This window comes from Ipomoea triloba, chromosome 1 (genome assembly GCF_003576645.1).
Source record: "Ipomoea triloba cultivar NCNSP0323 chromosome 1, ASM357664v1".
NCBI classification, from domain to species: Eukaryota; Viridiplantae; Streptophyta; class Magnoliopsida; order Solanales; family Convolvulaceae; genus Ipomoea; species Ipomoea triloba.
The window spans coordinates 14,713,761-14,723,825 of NC_044916.1; positions in this window are offsets into that span (position 1 = coordinate 14,713,761).

Sequence of the window (10,065 nt, forward strand, 5' to 3'; positions counted from 1 at the left end):
AGCTTTGTAACCCCTGTCACGGTTGACCACTACCTGAGAATTGATTCAGATAATAAAAATTAGAATTAACCCAATATTAATTGGACCGAGGTGTTCAGATTACATGAATGGACTACTATTCGACCGGGCTACGGAAAGCCGAACCATTACGCGAGTCGTTCAACGAGAACCTCGAGTCAGTCACGAGTTCTGGCCGAATCATGAAGAGTCTTCGGGTCCCGCAGGTGCCGACGCACACGAGTTCAAGCCTTTTCGAACTCATTTTGGGATTCGATTTGCACCCCCCTGCGCGCAAGAGAGAGCCTCTATGCTATACAATTCACTAAGCCTAAGAAAGGCTCTTGTATAAATAGTGGTGCAAACCCACTTCCCAAACCAATGTGGGACAAAGTCTTATTCTAAAGCTTTCCCACCATTTTTCCAACTCAAATAGGTCAACTTTGAGAACCAATTTCTCATTCACCCATTATCCGTTTTGTGCGTACAATATATCAATCTCTTCGTCTAACTACGAAGAACCCGAATCCACTTTGACCCGACCCAAATCGGAAGTGGACCCCACATTTATTTGTTCCACAAAATAGCCACTTAAATTGCCATTTTCATGCTATTTTCCAACATCTAGTAAAAGCTTGTACTGTGAGAAGTGAAGATCAAGACTACTTCCAAGAAACCAAGCCTACGCGTTGGAGATTCAAGGATTTTATCTTTGAAAATATGTATCTCTATTTGGAAGAAGTAGAAAGAGGCGAAGTAAACTCGTGTGGAGTTGAATAACCTAGATACTAAGGCCGGCTCTGTGTTCAAAGCTTGAGTGGTCTTTTGTACTAAAGGGATTAGTGCAAACCTCCTTGGAGTTAAGGAGAATAGTGGAGTAGGGTGAGTTTTGGCCGAACCACTATAAAAATCTCTCTCTCTATTTTATTTATACTTGCATTCATTTTATCACACAAAAAAACTAACATTTCAACAATATCAAATCTTACGTGCAAAATAATTTAAAAGGGGTTAAAATATTTCTACTGTGCAAACTCTACGAATGGTTCGCAGAATCAAAGTCACTCTTCTGTTCAATTAGTCAAGTAGTAAGAATTTTTAGAAATCATATACAAGTCTATATTCACCCCCCCTCCCCCTCTTTTCTAGACTTGAAACCCCTTTCACCGGGACCAACATTGCCATTTGCGACTTTTTAACAAACTACGGCAATTACAATTCTCCAATCCTATAAGGTTGTAGTGCCATGCTTTGGGCTTCAACATATCCTAACCTTAATTAACATTGACGATCGATCATATTTTTTTTATAGGGTTCCATCAGTAACAATAAGGAATCTTGTCAGTATAAGTTGAATCTTTATTAATTTCCTCAAGCTTCTTGATTGAATTATATATATATATTCCACCTTCAAACTTGAGCTTGGAGTTGGAGTAGATCGACTGTACTATTTTGTAATTGGATTATTCAATGTCCAAACACTTAAATGTGAGACCCACTGCCTTGAAACAGTACTTTGGCTGAGGTGTGCTAGCTAGAATTGTTTCAATTCCAAACTTTATGTACATTACTTGTTGTGGTTGTTATGCTCTAGTCAATGGATGTTGGCTTTGTGGAAACCATAAGTTATGATTTAGAGTACTATTGCCTATCAAATGAGAGACAACCAGAGGACTTTTGAGACTAGTCTTAGAGATAATATGAAACTTGCAAAGGGCAAGCAACTTAACATATTGAAGTGGAAAAGTTCTAAGAAGAGATTAAGAGTTTGATGAATTATTTGTGAAAAAAAATACTTTTAGAAAATTTTAATTATGAGTAGGATAGATTATGGTCATATCGATGAAGAGTTATATTATCTATTGCTTACATAGAGACGTCGACCCATGATAAGTTTGTCATGTAGTCTTTCTCTTTCTTCTAACAATATATAAGTCGGACATGTATGTTTTACTATACCCTATCCAGAATTTATTAGTGGCATTACTCCTATCAGCCTAATCCTCTCAAGTCACTATTGACAAAAATGTACTATACTTAAAAACTTAGATCAAGAAGCTCATAAATGTAATGTCGTCAAGCCTTCATCATATGTCACTGTTTTACGGGACCTAATGAAACTTTATCCATATCATTACATTATATGAATGAACTCATAACCTCTTTACAAATTTAAGTTAACATATTTCACTAAACTATATATTGACTATACTTGGTTTTGAGATTTTGGTGAAGCAAACTATTTGCTAAAATTAAGTATTGTGCTACCCTATTAGCTAATATATATATATATATATATATATATATAGGGTAGGGTTTTAGTGAGACCACTTGCTTAGGTAAGATCGTGAGATGACATCTTGTGCATCCATGTAATACTTTTTAATGGTCTAGATTGATTGATGCACACACTTCGTTCGCAAACACTTTAACTTGGAATCTTAATCAATCTAGACCATTAAAATTTTTTGAGATCAAATCTTGTACATCAATCACCATTCGCACACATTTAATCACCCTTTGCGCACATTTAATCACCGTCCGCACACACTTAATAATCATTCGCACACATTTTATTACCGTTCGCACACACTTCAACTTAGCATCTTAAATCAATCTAGACCATTAAATTATTAAATGGATGCACACGATCTGATCTCACGATCTTACCTAAACTAGTGATCTCATATGATCCTAACTATATATATATATATATATATATTAGTGTTATAATTATATAGAAAACAAAAAATTAGTGTTATAATTATATTAGAAAACAAAAAATTAAGAATAGATGGGAGTGTAGGAAACTGAGAATTGACACTTAATTAAATAATAATTTAGAAATAGAATCGACACGGGGAGTCGATGACACCTAATTATCTTTTATCTATTAGAATCAACACCGTAACCGTTTAACCCATTCGTATTCTTCAATAAATTTTTTTCCAATTCGATTGACGGTACGAATGGTTACCGGAGTAATATTGATAAGTAAGTAAGAATAGTTTGAGTACAAATGTTTCAGTACAATAGACAAGTGAGTAACAATGCCACAATGTATATCTGTGTACTTAGTGAGAGTGAGTGATTTGAGTACACTTATTTGGATAATGAATTTTGTGATTTCTGTAATTCTAGAATATATATATATATATATATATATATATATATATATATATATATATATATATAGTTTTTGAATTATAATTACCCATGAGTTACTGAGTTCTTCTAATCAATTCTATTTACCGGGATAGAAAGTGAAAGAAGAAAAGAACAAAAAAAATCGTAGTTGTGGAGCTATTTGTGATACTGATACAACTTCAGACTGAATAGAACTTTTTAAAAATATTCAGGTGCTTTTTTTCTTTTCTTATACACAGTTTTTAAAATTGTTTTATATAATGTTACCTAAAAAGCGTTTATCTTATGGTGAAAAAAGAAAAATAAACAATTATTGATGATTTTGAAAAGAAAACAAAGAAAATACCAAGACCATGTTAATGGCGATTTTGTGTATTGAGAAGGATATGCTAGAGAATGTGAATATTGATGCAATTATCAATGATTTTGCATAGCACGTAGAATTTTTTTTGTCATGATTACTTTTGTATTTAAAAAATGTTGAAATTTTCTAATAGTATTATTAAATTTAAATTTTAGTTTTTCATATAGGGGCCCATTTTTATAATTTCGCCCAAGGCCTCTAAAATGTTTGGACCGGCCCTATATGGCGATGTTTGGCAAACCTAGCTGAAAGGTAGCTGAAAGCTGAAAAGTAACTGAAAATTGAAAAGCTATAAGCTCGAAACTAAAATCTGAAGAGTTGTTATGCTTAAAAGTGTTTGGTAAAATTAGCTTTTTGATAAGCTGATAATTGTAAAAAGATTAAAAATGACATCTTCATACAATTTAAATAGTTTTAAATTTAAATAGGTTTGTTTATATATTAAAATATAAAATAGTGAAATCAATATATTTTAATAAAATATAAAGTAAGAACATATATTTGAAAACATATAAAGTAAAACAAAATGTTTATAATTCATAAGATTAGTTCATACAAAAATCAATGCTCAAACACAAATGTCAAATTGAAATTACAACCAAATATATTGAAGAGAAAAAGTAAAAAAGGTTTAGCCAAAAAAGTTTTAATTGGGAAGGATAAATGGTGTCATTTCTTTAAAATAATAAGGTTAAAGATGGAAAAAAAAAAGTTAGGAAGTTACTAGCTTATTTTGAAACGCTGCCTTAGGTAGCGTGCAAAAATAAGCTCTTATTTTAAGCTATTAGCTTATTTTAGGTACATTACCAAACAAAGCTTATGCCTTATTATTAACTTAAAATAAGCTATAAGCTCCTAAATAAACTCTGCCAAACAGAGCCTATATATATATATATATATATATATATATATATATATATATATATATATATATATATATATATATATGCCCTTATTCACATGAGGACACTAATATATATAGGACTATTAAGACCCATCATAAGCATTCATATGAATGTGATAAATGGTTGAGATTACATGTGATTATGCACCACGATTAGGTTAGATTTTAATATGAAGGACAAATTAGTCCATTACTAATTTACTATGCACTGTAATTAGGGAAAGGAAATAATTAACATACATGGACGTGCAGAGCAGTAGTAAATATGGTAGTAAATCAAATGAAATGGTATTAACATCACAATAAGTCTGAATTTTAAGAATGCAGCATGGGAGTAGCTAATTAGTTAAAGCATGGAGGTAAGTGATTTGGTTGAAGAACACACTGCAATGGATGAAGACGGCAACGTGATGTCAGAAGAGCACACTTCAAACCTTAGTAAATATTATTTTCTAACCTTAGTAAACTTCAAACCTTAGTGTGTGTGTGTGTGTGTGTGTGTGTGTGTGTATATATATAGAATTACAATCATATGAGACATCATATTTAGGTGAGAAATAAGACTCATTGTGGAGCGTCTATCTTATATTATTTGATGGCTGAGATTATTCCTTTTTTTCTTTCTTGTGTGCTTAATATTAATTTTTAGGGACTTTAATGTAATTGTAGGTGTGTTATTTTTAGGGTGGGATTCTATTATTATATTATGCTTGATTTTAGGTGTTTTAATTTTGGTAGGATTGGTTGTTCTTCTTTAGTGCAACTTGTTCACGCCAGTCTATTGTCTCCATCGTTGGTTGGTCTTCCGCGATCGTTACCCTTTGCCCAAGCATGGAGTTTGTTGGTGAAGGTATGTTTTCTTTGTTTTTTGTTTCTTTGTTATTTTGTTTTGTTGTTCTTCTACTGTTTGAATAAGGCTGGGGGTGGCATTGTATGTGTGGGCATGTGCGATTGTTCAATTGATTTTGGTTATCTGTTTGTTAAGGTGTGTGCTGGTATTTGTTGGGTTAGGGTTAGGTAGGTGATAGTGTGTGCTGGTTGAAGGTGATTTGCTTTCCCATGTGTGTCATCATTGTTTGTGTCCTCGTACTGTGCACATGTTTGGTGTATAATGTGTTCTCTTTTTTTTTTTTTTGTAATTCGCTAGTGTGTGCATGTGTGGGTTTGGACGTGTGCATGTTTGTATTTATGTCGTCTACACATGTGCCATATGATCTATGTTGTCCTTGTATTTTTTTCCTGTAATATTATAGGTTTTTGTGATGTAGTATTGTGGTGGAGTACTTTTTTCTCGTCTTTCTCCACTGTGTATCGCATTTACTTTGTATGTGTACGGTAGTTGTGTGCAGTTTTGGGCGTTTGGGGGGGGGGGTATTGCTGTTTGAGTGGAAGTGCACATAGAATAAGTCTTATGTGCACACGATCGGTGTGTGTTTGTTCTGTTGTTTCACTTATAGCGTTGCTCATGTTTTTAAATTTTCGTCAGGTGATAGTGGTGGATCCAGTGGGTGTGTTATGCATTGGGTGTGCTATGCATATCTCTCCGGGAAGAACGAAATATTGGCTGCCGATTTGTGAGGAAGTGAGCAAGCCATTTGTGGGTCAGACTATGAGAGGTTTAGCAAGTTTGCCGATTTGTGAGGAAGTGAGCAAGCCATTTGTGGGTCAGACTATGAGAGGTTTAGCAAGTTGGACGCTGGTGTTGAGTTCTATGCCCAGTATACTTGTGCCATTGGGTTTGATGTTCGTCGTAGCACGGATTCAAAGGATAGGGAGGGGAAGGTCTTGATGAAGTATTTGGTTTGTGCCGTTGGGTTTAGTAGTTTTCCTTGTTTGCATGTGGACATTGGGAGTCATTTCATTTGTTTTTTTAGTCATTATTTACTGTAAATGTTTAGTATTCAACATTTATTCGTTTAACGGGTTTCATCGATTTGTAGTTCTTTGTTTGCATGTGTTGTTGGTCTGTGCACCCAGGTAGTCATCCATGTCTCGGATAATGATTTTCTGTTTTACTAATGTCTAATCGTGAGTTACTAGTAAATGTGCATCATTTTTTTTCTCCCTCCATTTGGTATTAAAGCATGTTGACATCCATAAGGGTTTTCAAACATGTGCATTTACGTTTTTAATTGTGTCCACGGTTGTACTTTCTGTTAGTTGGTCCCTGCACTCAGGTTCTCACCCGTGTGCACAGAGTGTAATTCCACCACGTAGGCATGGAGGTTTATGTTTGTGTAGCGTCATTTCATTACTAGAATGTAATCCTTCGTGTGTGCACCTAAAGCAGTTTGTATGTGCATTCTTCTATCCGAAATCATACGCTAAGAGAATGTATGTGTCTGTACCCAAATGTGCTCCGCTGAGTAATGATTTAAAACCAAAAAAATAATAATAATTACCCCACGATGTGCACATCTATGGGGCAGCGTGTGCACTTAATGGTAGATACCTTTTTCAAACTGTTTCCTGGATGACCAAAAAAAATTAAAATTAAGGCACTCCGTGCACTTGTTTATGTCACCTGGTGCATATTACCCGTGTTAGGAATATAGGGTGCGTTTGGTTCGCACACGGGAATCGGAATCGGAAAGGGTATCAAATACTTGGTAATGGTAATGGGTTTTGGTGAAAGTATTTAACATGTTTGGTAATTGGGTGGAATGGGAATGATTATTAATAGTTGGGGAAGAAATGAGGAAGTGAAATGAAACCCTTATTTAATAAGGGTATGGGTTTTTTCATTAATGGGGTATTCCAAACCCATAGTAGCATTTTCAAAACCTATCAACCAAACACTAGCAATCACTTTCAAACCCATTCCTTATGCCTAAACCCCCCAACCAAACACACCCATAGTGTAATTGTTTTGATAAACCAAATATGTATTTTAGATCCCCAATTTTATTTTGAGTCTAGCAACATTTTATGTCCAAAGTCAAAGCCTAGTCAAAATTAGCAACGACGGTTTGAAGTTTACAATAGAGTATAAAATTATTTTATACTTGTAAGTCGTTTGCTTCCACTAAATAAAAATAGAAGAAGTGGAAAAATGATCGAGCATCGGAATTATCTTCGACGCTAAGGTCACGAGTTCAAGCCTCGGATTAATTCTTTTGGAATAATTAAGGAAGAGGATGACTAGCACAAGTCAAAATTGAATGAGGATTCTCTCACAAATCAATTTTTAAGGAAGAGGTTGACAGCTCAATCAGGATGACCTCAATCAGGCTGAGTTCAATCAGGATGACCTCGATCAGGATGACCTCAATCAATTGAAATCAGGACGAGTTTCGAATCAATTTGATCAGGATGACATTGAATTCAAGAGGATAACACTGAAGAGGATGAGGTTGACATTACAAAATTGAAGAGGATGACATTCTGTAACCCCTCGGTTTTTCCGACAAAGTTAAGGCTCGAAAATATTTTTTTTTTTAAGCTATGACACTTATGAGATGATCCCTCGGTACTTCAGAAGGATTTTTTTTATAAGTAAGACTAATTATCGATAAGCTGCGAACTACGTACCGGTCACGAACCGAGAAAATTTTAAGGATATAGATTCAGTTCGAATTTTCTAGAATTTGGATTATTAAGTATCATACGATTAAGCCTGAACTTCTAGTTAGTTCAAGAAAATTTTTAAATGGACTGTAAGGGATAAATTGTTACGGACTCTGTACCTATATTTCGCGAGATACCGAAAAATTCCCAATTTTGGTGATTTGCGACGGGATTATTTTTAGGATAATTTTGGTATTAGAATTTTCCCGAATTAAGTTATAATCCTCCGAGCTTTCATCTGATTTAAGCATAAACTGGCCAATTAAATTTGTGATCTTCTTAAGGACTCCATAGGGTGTTGACAAGTGGCAAGCAAATCTAGACTAAGATTGATCATTTAATGCTAGCATTAATGAGGTACGGAGGCATTGCACTTGCTTGCTTGATCTTCAAGAACAAGATCTACACTATCACACTCATCTCTCTCTCTCTCTCATTTTCGAACCATACTAGTAGGAGAAGAAGAAAAAAAAAATTAGCTTAGTCTTCCATTGTGATCCAAGAACTCCTTAGGCATTTCTTCAACTCCAAGAGCTCTACTATAGGTAAGAACTTCGGTTTTGTTCGGTTCAATCCCTCCTAAGATTTAAGCTTGAACTTAAGATTTATGAAAATATTGTTATTATGGTGTTATGTTAGGATCTTTGGTGAAGGAATCCAAGGAAAACACCATCAATTAGTACGGTTTTTAAAGGTTTCTACAAAGGTAAGGAATCCCTTAAGTTGGCTCAATCACTTGAAGGTAGACAATTGCTAGGAAATTATATGATTAGGAATTTTTAAATGAAAATTTTGTGCTATGTTACAGATCTAAAAGTTGGCTCAAAATCTCTACCTTGATTTTTTTTTGGTAAATTTACTAGGCATGTCCATAGCTAATTTATACACGTATATGTTGTATTTATGCCCATATAGGCTTATATTTGTGAAAATAGTGAAAAGAAATAAGGATAGTCTCGGGCAGTAACTTCCGAGATTTATTGGGAAAAATCGGTAAGATATTTTGATCCCATTTTCTTTTGACATGTAGTCCTATAAGTGTAGAACCCGCATATAAAATTTCATAATGATCGGAGTAGTATAAGTATGGTTTTCGAATTTTTTCCAAAACTGGTCCAGAGAGAAAAATATTTCGGACAGCACACTGCCAAGGGCAAAAATGGAATTTTCTGGGCTTATTCGCGGATCAAAACGACCAAAACTTTTTATGGACATCAAGTACTATAAGTTGGGGTTCTACCATAAAAATTTCAAGTGAAAAAGAGTTCGGGAACAATTTTTACCGACTCAATCTTTCGGACTGAGCCAAGCTGAAATTTTCTGAAAAAGAATGGTTAGAAACAATTTTGACAAATATTATTTTTGTGCATTATATTAACGTGGAAAATAATTATGTTTTGAACATTATTGTGACTCCTGTACTTGGATTTCCGTAATAGGATTAACACTAACCAAAGTGTGTGTTTTGGGGAAATATACTTGAGTATGAATAATGGTTACGGAGTCGTGTGATAATAATGAATGGTGAGGGAGTCTGTATGATTAATCTATACTGCAGAGCGAAGTTTCTTCGCTGAGTGAANAGATCTAAAAGTTGGCTCAAAATCTCTACCTTGATTTTTTTTTGGTAAATTTACTAGGCATGTCCATAGCTAATTTATACACGTATATGTTGTATTTATGCCCATATAGGCTTATATTTGTGAAAATAGTGAAAAGAAATAAGGATAGTCTCGGGCAGTAACTTCCGAGATTTATTGGGAAAAATCGGTAAGATATTTTGATCCCATTTTCTTTTGACATGTAGTCCTATAAGTGTAGAACCCGCATATAAAATTTCATAATGATCGGAGTAGTATAAGTATGGTTTTCGAATTTTTTCCAAAACTGGTCCAGAGAGAAAAATATTTCGGACAGCACACTGCCAAGGGCAAAAATGGAATTTTCTGGGCTTATTCGCGGATCAAAACGACCAAAACTTTTTATGGACATCAAGTACTATAAGTTGGGGTTCTACCATAAAAATTTCAAGTGAAAAAGAGTTCGGGAACTATTTTTACCGGCTCAATCTTTCGGACTGCGCCAA